Genomic DNA, 17,582 nt, shown 5'->3' with positions numbered 1-17,582 from the left:
GACAGATGACTAGATCCTGCATGGAAATTCGGCCAGAGAGAAATTCCTGGTGATCTAAGAACTTTCATGAACTGGAATGTCGTATATAAGCTTTTCATAGTACTGTGATTTAAAAGCCTTTTACCAGCTTGAACTTTCAGTAAAAGTTGAATTCGCCCATGCATGCATGCAAGGACACACACACACACACACACACACACACACACACACACCCCTATACACATACACACACTATGGAGTCTTGGCTCAAGAATCTAAAACAGCAAACCCACGGGCCCCAAAATGTTGGCACAATCTGCAGGCCTGGGTCCAGACGCGGGACCCAACTCCAAAGCCAACTTGGAGGGTGTTATTAGACCACACATTGCTAGGTGTCACCCTCCAAGGCGCACTGTGGTGAAAGCGGAGAGAACAAGCCTACCCCCTGCCCACACCCTTCTGGATTCTGGAAGAAAGGAGGTGGGGAGGGGAGACAGGTGGCAACAGGAGTTTGGGTTTGAGTGGGGGTGAAGATGAGGAATTGAGTTTAGATGCCACTCCCTTCACGAATGGAGTGGCCAAGTCTCCAGAACAGGGACATTTGAGCAGGGAAATAAACACATCACAAGGCAATCACTGCAGCATCCATAAACAAGAATTACCCAAATTCAGTAGGAAGGGACACAGTTCACAGGCCAAGGCTGCTGTATCTGCTAACAAGCATTCAAAGACAACAAAACCAGCAAGCAAACTGCAAAGACTACTTATGGAAAACCAGGAACTGTCAAACCCGCTTAGACAGCTTGATTATTTGTGAACCTGTTTATGACTTTATATTTCATATGTGTATTATAAATAGCAAAAACTACTCCCAGTTCACACAATGGGGATTAAATAGGTCAATAATTTGTAGTGTTTTAAAAAGAGTGACACTATTTCCAAATGCTGGGCACCTGAACCCATTTGTAAACCAATGACTGATGAAAACTGACAGTAAGTGTGAAACGGGGAGGCTGGTGCAAATCCTGGGACACAAGGTCATCACTCTGATGGTGAAGGCACTGTGTCTGCCTTTGCGTATGACGCCCCCAACAAAGGATATCCCTGAATAAGGAAACTTGCCCGTGGCAATTCAGTTTGCTCAATTCAGAACTTATCTCCTTATCCTCCAGTTTTCTAGAAATTATTACAGGGGTTGGGGGGACTCCAGGCCCCCACAGCATGAGAGCCACAGGCCTCCTCCTTCTGGCTCTGCTTTCCCAGAAACTCATGACGAGACCTCATGGTATCTCCCAGCTCTGGGTGAAGGGGACTGGGGTGGACATACCAGCCCAGGACATCTTCCTGGGCATAGAGGTTTCCTTCATGCACCCAAAGCACTTCTTCAGGCTTCTATTACGTGGTACTCAAATTGCTTTTGAGACAGTTTTCCACTGTGTTTTAAAAGCCAGCCCCAGCATGTCTATAAACATCAGTTCATATTCCTGGAATAAATCTTTTTTGTGTTCCGTCCCACTACCCACAGGGGTACAGATGGCAGGTTTTATGTGGCGGCCACTGTTTACAATTCAACCCCACGGAGGCCCATGAGATGCCGCAAATGGAGCCCACACAGGAAGACAGCCCCTTGGGCAGCGACATTTGTCCCGACGGGCCAGGAGGGCCAGGAAGGGACACACCCTGAAAGTACACGAGCTAACATACATTCTCCATTCGGGGCCGGCAGCGGAGTCCTGGGCATCCCCGGGAGGCACACAGAGACGCAGGCTTGACCCCAGGGACGGCAGGGTGTGCTCGGCCCAGGCATACACAAAATGCCCAAAACTGGCCGTAGAGTTAAAAACATCCACAAAGCAAATCCTTCCCTACCACGAAGGTCCGCCGCGATCATTTGCATGTCCGTGAGCATCTGCTAGCTGAGTATCAAAGCATCCTTCTTTCTATTCTGATGGACAGCCGTTAATCACAGGAGATGCGACCTTGTGGGCACCTCAATGACTGAATTATAGAAGCAGGGTTTTTTGGGGGGGAGGGAAGGGGGGAAACGAAGAGGAAGCACTTCCCTCCCAAGAATCTTCCCAAAAAGCCTCTGCTGTCTCTGTCTCCGGCTAACATAGCATTTGCTGAAAATGTCAACAGATTGTTTCTTGAGCTGGAGTTGTGCAGACATCTAAAGCTTATTTTAACAGGGCATTTTGCTTAAAATCACTTGGTTAGTTCAGGCATTTCGAATGCCTCTTAGTATATAATTTGGATCAAGAAGTTCTTGTTGAGTTTGACTGATTTAGCATAAATCGGAAGGACATACTGGAATAGACTCTTCACCAACCAGAGCCTTCAGGCCATTAATGTAGCAAAATTTGCTCTTTGTTTGTGGTGAATTTTTAATGGGGTCTCTTCTCTCTTTCTTTCTTTCTTTTAATGCGGCTTAGTTGCTATGCGGAGGCTTAGCACTCCTGCTCGGGGATCAGTTCCAGACTTTGGCTTGATTGGAAACAAGCCTAGCAAATTTGCCCAAATGTTGATTTCAAAAGGTTTTCGGTTTTCCCATTTCTCTCATCAGGAGATAGAAGAAAGGTGAAAAGCAAGTCACTATCTGAGTTCAGGTGACACTGGTCTGATTTTTTCAAAGTATTTGGTAGGATTCAGTAGACACAGTTGAGAAGGACAACCAGTGCCCCTCGAAAAGCTGCCGCAGCTCGCGAAGACCAGGTCTCGGGGAGCTAATTTCAAGATGCAGATTATTTACACTTGAGATAAAGTCTCTTTCTTCCATTTTTACTTTTCAGTCTTTCTCTTTCACTTTCTCTGTCCACATCACGTTGACTAGATGTGACTCAAAAAGTTAATGGTAATTGCGCTCATTTTAATTTAGCAAAGAGAGAGAAAGAGAGAGATGAGTACAATTTGCAGATCTGAGCGCAGATCATTACAGGTGTGTTATATTAGTGTATTCATGAGCCCTCCGGGACAGCCATGCTGAGCTATCCAATAACTTTCTTAATGTGTAATTACACACCATCGGACTATAATTGATTAATTGAAAAGAGAATATAGGCAGATGTGAGGGCAAGACTTCTGCTGCTCATTAAATGAATATGTCCTTGCTTCTCTTTAATAAGTTAAGTGGAACTACTCAAAAGCAATTAAGTCAGTAGTGAAATTCATTAAATTTTAAGTAATTATTGGTATTAAATTCTGCAATAAAATCCAAGACTTTGCGTAGTTCTATTTCAAAAAGAAGTATGATGATTCTGTGGGGCCAATGTGGCAGAAGGAGGGTTCCGGAGAAAACTACACCTTAGACTCACTGACATTTTGTGTGAAAATCACCTGAGAGAAAACGAGACAGAAATGGCGGTTGGGGGTGGGGGAAGGCATTCTGGAAGCTCTGTGGGCTATCCTTAAACCTAGGAATGTAGTGGTGTTCCTGAAGTCATCCTTTCACTTAAAATCTTCATATGCAGAGTTCAAAAGGAATGAAAAAAAAATACCTGTTTTTCACTCTAATGCCTTGAGTACTACTTTTGATACCTTCTCCAGTAGTTAAATTCAAGCATAAACGTGAATTACAGGGAGTTAAAGGTGATTTGGAGAAAATTCTTTCCAGGCTCTATTCTCTCACTTGAGAAACAAACCTGAGCTTTTGGGGTCGGGGGTGGGGGGGAGGGGATGAAGTGTGCCACAGCTCGGGGAGTGGCCACAGATAGTCCTCAGGGCCCATAAGGGGCTCCCACACCTTCTGCCACTGTTCCTTCTGCCCAGGCAACTGGACGACTCAGAAATGTGTCAGAAAGGAACTCAACTCAGCCAATGTGCCGCATTCCAGACATTCCTGACAACTCCCTAGACGCAGGGGAGACCTTGGCGTCTGGTCTGTCTGGAGAAGTGCCAACTGGGAGCCACACCGGTATGGTCTGTTCATTCATTCCTATGATATTTCTTGAGCACCTATTCAAAGCTTTTTAAAGATGACTTTACAGCAATATCTATCTATATAGTACATATGTAATATAAAGTAAATGTAGAAAGATCTTATAAAGTGTGGGGTGGAATTCTGTACAAATGTAGTCCATTTCATACCCACTCAAACTGATCTGGTGCCCCACACATAGTAGGCACTCAGTAAAAGCTTGCTGACCAAACGATGGAAGGTATCGATGATGTGGGCCATGAAGAAAGCATGATAGTGTGTGGCACTCGCATACAATTCTCTATTTAGGTTTTGGAAACCATTAACATTAGACATGTTAACGCTTGGCCAGGATAGCCAAAGAGATGGTGGTGATGGCTGCTGAAAGTAAAGGAGAACTGATTTCAGAACCTTTTATCTACCCCCAGGCTTCTGCTCTAACCATCAGCATCCTTATTAGTCCTGTCAATTCTTTCTTGCAATAGAAAACTGAAAATGTAAACCCACGTATTGTGGTCATTTTTTTTTTTAAACGTTAGATTCAACCACTTTTTTTTTTTTTAACTTGTACTTCCAGATCTAAATATAACTGTGTGTGGTTAGTTGCACAATTTAAAAAGAAACGATTGTACTTTTATTGTTTGCTGGGGCTAACACTTCAGGGATGTTGAGAGCCTGTGTCCTAGATACAAGGCTGCAAGGCTGCTGGTCCCCATCATGGAGCCTGTGAGAGGCAACCCCACAGCCGACTGACTAGACACAGAGAGAGAGCAGGGAGATATGTGACTCACCATTCCCAGCGGGAGGGAGAAAAGCATTTTATGTATATCCTCATTCCTGCTGGAAGAAAAAAATTCCAATCCTCACACACACTGTAATTTTAGAAAGCATAACTAAAGCTAAAACTAATTTAGACTAACTAGGTATATTAGGCTCAAGAAAAAAAAAATCAGGGCACAAGGAAAGACATTAGGTCTCATTTTCTGTTTGCATGTTTTTCTGTTGTAACGGGCAATTTATTGTCCCACAGCTCCTTTTAATCTTGAACGTGACCTTGATAATCTGTGTAGGGGCAGCCTGACTATTTCAAAGAGAAGTTCTAACCTAGGGAACATGCTGTCCAGCTTTCTCGTGTTCACTAAATGAGGTTTTGCTCACACTGTTTTGGAGCTTTGTTTTTCATTTTTACAACTGTTAACAGGTCCCAAATATATTACAGGCAGCTGAATCAGATCAAAGGAAAACTGATTTATCAAATCAATAATTATGTGCCTAATCTGAAATATTCTGAAACTTACAAGCATATGAACAAAGAAGATGGCCAAAGAAGATGTGATGTGATGGTATTCATTTCCAAAAGAAAAGTGGAGTTTTGGGGTGCCTGGGTGGCTCAATGGGTTAAAGCCTCTGCCTTCAGCTCAGGTCATGATCTCAGGGTCCTGGGATTGAGCCCCGTGTTGGGCTTCTCTGCTCAGCGGGAAGCCTGCTTCCCTTCCTCTCTCTCTGCCGGCCTCTCTGCCTACTTGTGATCTCTGTCAAATGAATAAATAAAATCTTAAAAAAAAAAAAAAAGAAAAGAAAAATGGATTTTTAAATGGTCAGGTCATTAGAATAACTAGGAATGTAGGATTATAAAAATTTTAATTTGAGGGTTTAAATAGCATACACTTTTTGTATGAGACTTTCTCCCCCAAAGCCAGTGGATATGCATTTAATGTTCTATCTTAGTGAACTCAATATATTTAATAAAATGTTTTTTATTTGATGAAAATCTTTAAAATTTTTAGGCTCATTACTGAATTAACACCAGCTCTCCTTCTAGAATCCAGGATATGCAAAGCATGAGAAATAAGCTAAGTCCATAGAATCAAAAGCTATGTATGATAAGATATTTGTCTTCACTTAAAAAAAAAAGGGGGGGGTTTCTACACTTGTGGTTGAGCATAGCATAGGTATAGAGTTTTCTGACCTGACCATGTTGTATACCTGAAACTAGTATAACATTGCATCCACTATATTCAAATAAATAAATAAATAAAAGGATTCTGAAGAGTCATGTAGATTTTATTTATTGTCTTTCCTTCCTTCTCTTTAAAGTTGAGCACCGAAGAGGGATTTTATTCCATTTACTAGTTACCTTTTACTGACCACTTATTATATGCCAGGCATTTTACGTGTATTATCTCATTTAGATTTGACATTAATCCTCCACAGCTATTATCTCTGTTTTACAGATGCAGAAACTGATTTTCCCAAGCCTGCAAATCTAGTAACCAAAGAGCCAGGAAGTAGACCAAGTCCACTGAGTCCAGGGCACAGACACCACACTCACCCTGTGCTGTTCTTGGAGGGAAGGGAATATTGCCTTCTTGTTAATGGAGGGTCTACACTTCTTTAAATTACCCAAATTTAAGAACATTTTTCCCCCCCAGTTTGTATTTTTACAGTTCTCATCACACTGATCCCTGAATCACCCCGGATCACAAATATTTGAAACGTCAGGGTCTTGCTTCTGCTTTGATCTTGTTTTTGCCACTGACCACATCTAGCTACTTACTCAATTAAGACTGTTATCTGAAATCTAAATTTACAAGAAAATTGGCTTGAGATGAAATCCTTGCCTGTTATTTATATTAGCATGGTCATAAGAACTTGGTGACCAACATTCTTGGCCAGCCATTTGCCGTCTCTTGCCTTTCCAGCTGTGAGAACCCTTTGTCCCCACTGCCTGGACCATACTAACCACCTTCTAGAAGCCTCCCCATTCCCGTCCTCCAACCTGTGAAAGCACTGCTTTCATAATAGTACTTCCTGGCTCAGGCACCTACGACAGAGCCCCACATCCTAAAACACCAAACGTGAGATTACCTGCTTGTTTCTCACTGTTTTTATTATTTGACCACAACCTATCAAGTTAAATTCTCTCACCTGGCACATCCAGGAGCCTCTCTCTACTACCCATTCCCGCACTCCCCCCACCACCACCGCCATGTGCTCGATGCTTACCTCCCTCATCATCATTTCCCAAACAGTCTTCTCTTTCTCTGGGATACCCTTCTATGGTGCACTCACCCTCCAAGGACCAGCCCAGTCCCTCCCTCTGAGCATCTACTCTTGATGACTCCATCCCACCATCTTTCCCATCCCTTCGCTTCCTTATTGTGTACATTAGACTCCAATATGTATTTCTATTCCCTAATCAGCATAGCACCCATCGGGCACTTTGCTATTCACTAGAAGTTCATTGCTCATACGAGGACAGTTTGTTTATAAACTCCTTATGAGAAGGGCCCACATTTTATATGTTGTTTGCACTGCAACACATGACTTTTAAGCACAGCACTGGAGAAAACTGAAAGAAGACTGTCTTCATAATCTGGGTCACACACACATAACATAACCTCCTACTCTCATACTCGTGCCCCCTTTTCAGGTGTGTGTCCATGACACTAAATGCCCAGATTTTTTAAAAAGGTTTTAAATCTTCATAGACATCGCACTGGGTTATCGACATTGTCTTCATGCACTGTATATAAAAGAATAAATTAGAGATATAAGAAACTATTCAGACCAAATTAACCAGGAAGAATATATCCCTCGAGAAAAGGTCTTTTGGGTTTGAATTATGAGGCCTGGCTATTGCCACTGATGGAGCTCAATTTCCAACCTGGCTGATTGGATGACAGTCAGAACACTGTCTAAATTTCAAAATGCTAAGGAAAAATGAAAATAAATATTTCATTACAACTTTATTTTTCCATGCTATTTATTTTTATGTATTCATATGTAAACATCAAATTGTTATAGGAAAAAATACTGCATAAATTAGAAGTGTTAGATGCCACAGGCTGGTGAGCACTTCTGTAATGGTCTAGTTTATTTTCATTTTCCTTTATATATGTATCTACATTTCCACATAGGATATAACAATCTGCCTTCATATAGTGTATTTTATACATATATATGCAACAATGCCATGTAATTTCAAAACTCAAACTCTCTGGCAAATACATAAATATTTTCTCCAAGCCAAAAATGATGTTTCGTTCCTTGGGAATATCTTCACACATTTATCAGACAATTTAGAAGCTAAAAGCACCACTGATTGAAATGGGTGTGTAACGGAGGCCTTCCCAGTATTTTACATGTTGTAATAATCTGGTTATTTTTCATATAAAGGCTTTATCCAAGCACAGTGAGCAATATTTAAATATTGCCCTCTTCCCACCTCAGGCTTTGACACTTGAAAATGTTTACATGGGTTTCCCCTCCTTGTTCCCACAAAGAAGTGGGAGACAGATCCTGCCGCCATATCAAAATCAGATTCAAAATTTCCATGAAAATGAAACCAAACCATATTGAGATCTGACCGCTATAAAACAGCAGAGTATTTCACATACAAAGTTAAGGGTGTAACTTGACCTGCACAAGCTAATATCCTGAACGTGGATTATGAAACTTGGGACGTGTAGGAAATGCACCATGTGTATTTGTCTCTTCAGTAGGTTGGGAAATTCTCTAGGAGATGTTGGTGACTGTGCTGATGACGGAGAAGGGCCTCTTGATTTATAAAAAACCATACTTTATCCTAATGTAACCTACAGCATGTTCTACGGGGAAAAAGAAAGAAATCGTGGCTCTTCGACCAATGTATCTTCATGAATTTTCAAGAGAGATCTTGGTGGATGTGCAATCCCATGGTAGAACATTAAGCTATTTTCTGGGTAATTAAGGAAAAAGTTGTGCTTATTATTTTAAACCTGGCTTATCTAGGGTCTGTCTTCACTGGTTTGCTTGAGAAAATGAACAAAGTCATCTGCAGCTCCACTGAAGGGAAAGTACACAGCAGTAACGTGCTCAGCCGCGACAACCACAGGCCAGCTCCCCACTTGAACTTGTTGGTGGCCATCGCACAATCCAGAGCCAACCAAAAGTATTTCACTTTTACTGAACTAGAGCCTGGGGGATATGTTATTGCATGCACTCATTCAACGAAAAATCACCAAGCACTGATCTCCACAGCTCATGGAATCTATGTCATCATTGTTGTTAAGATACCATTATTTTATACCACTGCTAGGGAAAAACATGGCCAATTCAAAAATGACAGGTCATCAATGATCATCTACAATCCCATTTCTGAGATGTTGGTGGGGGGGGGTGTATTTTACATTCCATGAAATGTGACGTGGGCAAGCGCACTGCTCAAGGATACAGTCTAGAAAAACAAAGGTCCAGCGCCACAGAGCTTTCGGCCCAAGGGAGCTTCACCTGGACTCAAATAGAACCTCCTCTCTGGGTTGCATGTGGTCATGCAGTAGGAGACGGAAGCCCTCCAGGAAGGCCTGACACCTCAGACCAGAAGACTGGGACGCGTACAAAATACATGATTCTGAAAAAGACTTCAAGCCGAATGCCATGAGAAAATACATTCTTTCAAGGATTCTTGTTTGTCCAAATCTGTTCATTTGCAGCTTAATCGTGGGCTTTTATCTTCCTTCTTCCCTTTCAAAATTCCCTCTCACCAGTCTCCTAACACCCCCACATCACCACCTCCAATTTCTTGCCTCCCTTATTACTCACAAATGTCATTCTTCTTAACTCCAAATATTTTTCATACCCTTTCCCTTTTTCTCCCAAGAGATTTTGGTTAGCTTGTTCTTCCAACCATAAACCAAACACGGGGCTGAATATGATGGATTTTAGTTCTGGCTGGTTACTTGTGCACTTTTATATTGATAATTGATATCCTATCTGATTTTCTGGATTTGCTTGATATACGACCTGCAGTTTTGTGAAGCCACTAGAGGTGAATTTTCTTTGGTATTTTAGGTGATTGTTCAGTTCTAGCAATTAAAGCAATGAGGGAGGGTATGACTGACACCCAACTCTGGGTAATGGCCAGAAATCTTGAAGGATGTGGGTCAGCTCACTCTGAGGAATACCACAGTACTAAATCAAAAGAGGTCAGCCACCCCACCTTTTTTAAGGTCAGCTCTTTTTTAAATGGCCTTACTGTCCACGAAAAGAATCCAAATCTTCAAAAGAAGACTTAAGCACTTATCATACACAATCTATTGCTGTCAGATTTTTATTAAAAATAACATACTCAAATGCTTATATCATATTGAAAAATATATTTTCTATAGTCTACTAAACTAGAAGACCTATGCTTTGGTTCCTTTCCCCACAATTTATTACGCAATTGGGAATTCTCCAATATTACAGGCCTTTCTGAATAATTTCCCCTTCCTGACATTCTCATGGATGCTCTTTCTGGCTTCGGAACTCTCCCAAAGAACTGTACTATAAAGAAGCCAGGAAGAATGATTCTGAATTAATTTCTTAATTCCTTCATTCCACCCACATAGCCCTGGAATGGAAGGGCGTATCAGACCTGGTCCCTCCAGCACAGGTCAGAGAGATATGGGTCAAACCTTGGCCCACGCCTGCTCATTGGATCCCCTTTCTACCCCCAGTGCAAAGAACAGAACATCTCTGAATTTTAACTTCCCCACGTGTAAAGAGAAAAATAACAATTGCTGTTGATCAAAATTAGGGAGAATGAAAAGTCTAAAGGAAAGTGTATAAAGACTGAGCACAGTACTGGCATATTGGAGGCTCCCCACAAAGGATGATTTCTTGTCTCCTTTCCTTAACAGGCACATCCATTTGCTACTGCAGATATCCCCAGGTGTAAATTAAAATTTTTCCTTTGCTTTGCACTTAATTTCTTAGTTGCATACTTCCAAGAGTAACAATTTTAATATTAAATGGCACGGCAAGATTGAAGGGGTCTTTGATCATATAGAGAGTCTTCCCTGAGAGTTATAGTAAAAAAAAAAAAAAAAAAAAAAAAGCTTAGCTCTAAGAATATTCTGCCTAATATATCTTGTCCTTCTCATTGTTCAAAAGGAAATTTTGTGTTTTTTGCATGCAAATGTGCACACCCAAGACTTTCAGATAATCTGTTCCTAGAAAATGTGGCCAAGTGGTACCCTATGATGTGTTTAAAAAGCAGGCTTGGAAGAAATAATCATGATCACAACACTGATTAACTACCACTGTTTGCCAAATACTGTTCTCAGAACCTTATGGGTGTTCATTCATTTGGACCTCATACTAGCACTACTGGACAGATATTGTCCTCATTTTACAGACGAGACATGGACATTCTGCGACTTGTCTACGGTCACACAGCCAGTGGGTGGAGTGGTGGAGATTCCTGAATCCGAACCAAACACTCTGGCTCAAGAGCCCAAGCTCTCCAGTGCAACACCATACTATATTTTGAAGGTTTTGCATTCTTCTTCAAAAAAGCATTCCAATATTGCAGTACCTCACAAATCAGCAATATCGGCTAGGCAGCCAACAGGCATCCCTGGTGCCTTCAGTATGAACAGGCAAGTGGGTAGATGTTCAAGGGTTTCTCTGAAGTTAAAATATTACATACGGGCTTCTATCCCAATCAACTGGGAAGAGACTCTAGTTAGAGAATAAAGGCAGGTACTCCCAGCATCTACCTTAAGATTTTGTTTAAACTAATGCCACCTTCTAGTTCCATTTTATTAGTCATAAGACTAACACTTACTGAATTTTTACTGTAAGATGCATACTTTTACACACGATCCCACTGACTCCTCAAAACCACCCTATGAGGTATGTACTGTGTTGATTCTCATGTTGTTGATAACAACACTAAAGTTCAGGGCAGACAGTTGTCTGAAATAGATAATTTCTACTGTCAATTATTAAGACCTGTGGGGCTTACTTGCCCAGGCTGTGCAGCAGGCACGTGTGCAGTGGGATACCCACTCTTATCTACTACACCACACTGACCCCCTTGGAGAACACAGGATCCTCCACAACTCTCTCTGGCTCTAAGAACCATTGCAAGGTACTGTGTGAGAAGTCAGCATGAAACCAAACCATCACGCCTCTGACCTTTCTGTGCCACTGCCCTAAAACTAGAAAGGCAAAGATCTCCATGTCTTGGAAAAGGGAGCTTGCTGAGGACTGAGGATCTCCTAATCCAGTCGAGGGTCCCAGATCCAATCAAGGGTGCCTGACTCCAAGAAATGTGCTTATATGAGTGCAGAAGCTGGGGAACTCTAGCCCTTACCCAAATGGCTTCTCCCCACCACATAAAGAAACTAAAAAGGGAGAGCTGAAATAGGTTTGCCTCGTTGGGGAGTGAAAGGAGATGGTCTACTGCAGTACAGAGGGTCTTTTTACGGGAGAAAAGGAAGGCTCTCCACCCTGACTGCACAGCAGCAAGGGACCCAGGAGGCTGGGAAGAAAGGGCAGCAGCAAGCCAGAGCAGGTGAAACAACAGCACCTATGGCAACAGAGGGCCATGCAGGGGGAACACGACAGCCCCGGCAGAACACGCCCCTTCCGCCCCCGCCCAAGGAGAGGTCTTGCTGCTTGGCGTCCTTGCACCACCTCCATTGGCACCGCCCCTTGCTTAGTCTAACGCGGGTCCTTCTCTTTCTAAAGAGTTCTACTTTTCTAAAACATATTTCGAAAGACCGTGGGAGCACAGTTTGGGGCCAAATAGCCCCAGACTAAAGGGATCCGGAGGGTGGATGTGAAAATGGTGGCAGAGGCCAACTCTCTCTAGATAGCAACCGGTCCCCGGGGGTTTCTGGGTCACTTGACATGTTTGGGGCTGTTACAAATACTGTTTCAGGAAACTGGCACACGGCAAACTACATACACAAATGTCGTATGATATTTTATTTGATGTGATGGAAGTCCAAGTGTGTCACCATGAATTTATGTTCTCGATGCCTTGTGCTGCTCTCCAGGAACTTCAAGCTGAGCTGGGGCATGAATCTGACTTTCTGTTAAACCAAGTGTTAAGGGGAGGGGTTTTGGTTAATTATACCTATTTTGAAAAGCCTATCAATTTCAAGGGAAATATGGCTGTTTCTATCACTTTTTTTTTGGTGGGGGGGGCCAGTTCTCATTAGGTTTCCATGATCTCGCAGGAAAGTTCTAACAATAGCTAATATGTGACCGCAACCCCAGAACAGCCCCTCGCTGATGTTATGAGGCCAACATATACTCATGAGCTGAGCTGGGTCGCAAAGAGATCTGATTTCATTTTTTAAATAAATACGTTTAGAACCATGGGCCTGAAAGTAAAGAATTCAAGTCACCACTGGCACTGTGGTGTGTTTTTTACCTTCAGGGCTTTCTGAACTAGATCTGATGTCCAAGATTTGCAAGGTCGGACTGAGCAGGAAGGGAAGAGCCCACTGCCATCACCAAGTCATTTGTTTTATGTGAATTTAGTCCCAAAGCTTCAATTCCCAATGTAACCAGGGTCAACAGGTTCTTTCTAGCCAGAAAAATGGGGGACCTAAAGTCTTTACCAAAAAAGAAGCCAAAAAAGCTTCTTCACTCACAATCCTTCAGTGGACTAAAGGGGGGATGGGGTGGTCATAAAATAAAGCAATAGATGAAGCAAGATTAGTAGTTTGATCATTGTTGAAGCTGGGTGACAGGTACAGGGGAGTCAATGGCATCACTCTTTCTACTCTTGTGCATGTTAGGGATTCTCCATAATAATTTCTTTAAATCCACAGAAGCACTAGGAATTTCCATGAAGTAGAGCTACTGACGTCCAAACCTGATAGGATATTGTCAATTATTAAAACCTGTGCAAACGAGCCAGCCTGCTGGCTCACCCCCTTTTCCTTCAAGGACTCTATACTCCGCTCAACTTAGGGGCCACCGGCCGGTAGCACACCTGGTCTATACTCTCCTGCATCCTCGTCTTTGCCAAGTTATTTCCCTCTGCTTAGAATGCCCCCTTCCCTTACACCTCAGCTCCAGCTTTGGAAATCCAACCCATGTTAAGGCCTAGATCAAAGGTGTCCTCCTCTTTTGTTAAGTCTCTAATTACTGTATTTGGAAATAATCTCTTCCTCCTTTGTACTCCAGAACTTTGCTGGTGCTCTCCTGGGCACAGCCAACTGGGTAATGGTAACAATCATGGCAATAAGAAGAATCATAATAATAGCAGCTAACACTTACTGAAGGCTACTAGGTACCAGGCATTTTAAATGTGTCATCGCTTTCAAGCCTTACACTATCTTCTGAGGTTATTACCTTTTATTATCACATGCTGTAGATGAAGATCTGAGGTTCAGAGAGGTCCAAGAGGATCCACGGTGTTGTAATGCCAGATGTGTCACCATAAATTCTAAGCCTTTGTACTTATGATCCTTAGTGATACCCCTGGAGTAATACAGTGTAAGTTAAAGTCTGGCTGGGGCAAAATTCTAACTTTCAGGAAGCCCTAAGAGCCCACATTCCTGATGACTACAATACTATATGGGCCTATTCTTCCTATTGAATTGTAAGCTCCTTCAGGGAAGGGACTGTGCCTTTTTCTGTTTTGTGTCCCCCAAAAGCACTGTGCAGTATAATTCCATGTATACAGAAGATGCTCAATAATGTCTTGCTAACTGAACAACATATTAATCCAAAGAAGTTCTGCCTAAGGACTATGTCCAACTTTTGTCTACTTTCCCAAGGAAATGAGATGGACAAATCAGCCCACAGAAGATCTGCCTAAGCATCTCACCTCCCCACCACCTCGGCTCACAGGCCACAAAACAAAAATGCTTCTCATCTTCTCCTTACACTGGCATTCTGAGTGACCAGAAAGAATTCTTCCTTGATGCTATTTTTATGTAGCCTCCCAGCTGCAGACTCTATCCCCCACCCTCTGCAAGACTCCCACCCCTAACAGCCTCAGGAAAAGTCGATGTCTCGGCAATGCCTTGGGAATCTGGAACTGAGGAAAACAGTCTGATTTCCCCCTTGAGTTTCCTTTCTCTTATTTCTCCTTTCAGACTTCCTAGAGCTGCTTTCTTCCCAACCCGATTACACGAGGCTGTTGTTGCTGTCCTTTGACTCTATTCTGACCTCCTTCAATTGCAGTGATGTTCTCGGCACTGGCCTTGAGAACACCTGGGGAGTAGGCTTGGGTGCCTTCCGTTCCTTCCCCCAAACCCTCTCAACATGCCTCTTCTTTTAGCTACTGGTCTTCTCCCTCCAGGGACCCAGCTTCTGCTGTATTTATGCTGAAATTCTGCTGTCTTTTAAGAACTGAGAAAGTCCTGGATGGTGAGGTGTGAGCTCATGACATGGTAAAGGTCCTCCTCACGTGACACACAACTTCCACCATCCATATGAGCATTGCAACAGGGGAAGAGGAGAGAAAGCCTTCTCGTCCCAAAAGAATGAGGCAAAAATGGTAAAGGGACCAGAAATGGAGGTGAAGCTTGGTGCAGAGGCTAGACACCTATAGCTTGTTCTAAATGTTCCCTCTCTGGGACTCCCACAAGTCATGTCACTGGAGTGTTAATGGGATGTGAATTTCCACAGCTTCTCTTCTTGAAAGTTATTTGCCTTGGTCATAAATTCAGCTCTGCCAGCAAAATACCTTGGTGTGTGTGTGTGTGTGTGTGTGTGTGCACGTGTGTGTGCCTATCAAAGAGGTAGATGGGGCCACACTGAATTGTGTTTCTATCAAACAGTCCTCAAGCTTTATCTAATGTCACTCATCCTGACAGCCTTGCATTTTCCAAATTAATAAAAAGCATAAGGAAGCTGCTGCTCAACCACCAACCAAAGCATCTTGGCCACCGAGCGATATATTGAGTCATCTGTGTTGGACGTTAAGTGTGAAGGCACGTATCACGGTTTGGGATTTAAATGGAAAAATCAATACCCTACAGGGGTCTCCAGTCGCACAGCGGATCTTTCTATCAGCCAGTGCTTTGTCTGTCAGGGCCTTCTGTTTAGGTGTCCCTGGGCATTCCGCGCGTGGATTTTGCTTTGCTTCTGTTGTGCTTACTTAACCCTCTTCCCAGAAGCAGAGGCTGGGGGTGGGGGGAGAGAGACCGGAGACGACAAACGGTGACTAATAAAGTCTGAGGCAGTGTCCAAGCTACCTAGCCGGGGCACTCTCTGTCAGAAAGTGTGGCCCAAAGCGTTAGCCACGTAGCCCAGGGTCCTGATGGTGTGGGAGCCTAGAAGGAACCTGTGCCCCAGGGCTTTCTCCCAAGGGTCATTGACATCCCCCACGAGGTTCCTCTGCTTTCTAAACCCACCAAGCCTCTTGCTGCAGGAAATTACGCAAAATGGCTTCTAAGCTAAGAAAGCACTTTGGAGCGGGACTTGCAGTCTTTTTTTGTGAAACCTTTAAAAATTTGCTCTAAGCTGCACTAAGAAAACTCCAAGGACTTCTTATTCCTCTCTTAAGAACGTACAAGTCTCTTTCGTACAGTAACATAACTTCTCCAGGCTTCATAACCAGCCACAAACACCACTGCCTCTCCTGCAGTTGAAAAAAATGAAATTTCTCCTTGGAGAAATAAGCTTACTTGTTTTTTTTTTTCTCTTTACTCTCCCTTTTTCCTTTATCACAGAAAAGTACTGACGAAAATAAAGCTTTTCTAACAGTGACAAGAAGGACAAAGATTATACCAATCTCTCAAAACTACTGCTAACACAATATTGTGTTGAAGCATAGCAACGACTAAACATATATTTTCTCTAAAGACTGATGGAAAAGATGTTCACATGTATGTCTTAGTTCCTCCTACACAGACTGACCACAATGGGGACCCAAGCGCATTCATTTTACAAATAAATATTTTTTTAAGAAAAATCAAATATGGCATATTACTTGTTTAACAATTTCTCTAAGAAGAAATTAGATACTCCCCAAAGCATTTTGATACCAAAACATAGCATAAATGGCCCATGGCCTACAGTCTTCAGCTGGATAACCACAGTTATAGAGTGAAATATTAAAACGGAAATGAATGAAAAAGGTTTCCCCCAAAATAGTTCATGCTAGTGGACCTGGAAGTTTAAGAGCCCTAAGATAAAATATAAGGTGAGTTGAATTTTCAGAAAAAAAAAAAAAATGCATTTCTAAGCAGCAAACCGGCCCACGGATGGGTGGGTCAAAGGGACAGGACACACGGAGTGAGTGGCGCTATTGTGGTTACGCAGTTCGCAGACCAGGGAAGGGCGTTCTCTCACTGGGAACATCTAGCAGCTGTGGCTAGGATGGGTAAGCACGGTATTTTTCTCTCTTCTCCTGCTCTTTGGACACCTTGTTTTTCATGAACAGTTGGTATCAGTGCTAAGTCCAAAGACGGCTACATGTGGGATTTCCTAATGCGGAGACCTGGCAGAGCCGAACCGTGGTGGGCCAAAAAACTAACTAGAAATGAGACTACCTCGGAATGTAACAACTGAGTATCTTCATTGTCTTTCAGTGTTTTCATTTAGCTGGAGCAAATGTTTTGCTTTAATGCAACTGAAGGGAAAAGAACATTTAGGGACAATATAGCTAGATCCCTCATAAAGCCTCATTCTCAAAAGCAGTGTTTAAATCTCTAAATAAATGACAATTCATTCTCTGTTTACTTTAGGTAAACAGAAAATGCATTGCGGAGCACTCATTTTCAAAAGCTAATCAAGAACATTAGGTCCCAACAGATTCATTTAATAGAAATATAATAGGCATTCCTGCTTGCTTTTCATCTTGTCTTGCTGTAAATGCTAAAATGAACAGCAAATTAACCCTACGCTGGAACACAGTCCCTGTCACAGCTGATATCCTCTCTCTCACGACTTGTAAACATCCCCGCATCCT

General features: G+C 42.6%; 1 protein-coding gene across 2 annotated transcripts in view; it reads right to left on the bottom strand.

The window, feature by feature from the left end:
• Positions 1–17,582, bottom strand: part of SOBP (sine oculis binding protein homolog) — a 159,380-nt gene that overhangs the window by 46,702 nt on the left and 95,096 nt on the right. The gene's annotated exons all lie outside the window — the stretch shown is intronic.

This window comes from Lontra canadensis, unplaced genomic scaffold (assembly GCF_010015895.1).
Source record: "Lontra canadensis isolate GAN:19392208 unplaced genomic scaffold, GSC_riverotter_1.0 scaffold14, whole genome shotgun sequence".
Classification (NCBI taxonomy): domain Eukaryota; kingdom Metazoa; phylum Chordata; class Mammalia; order Carnivora; family Mustelidae; genus Lontra; species Lontra canadensis.
This window is presented reverse-complemented; position numbering and strand designations above follow the sequence as displayed.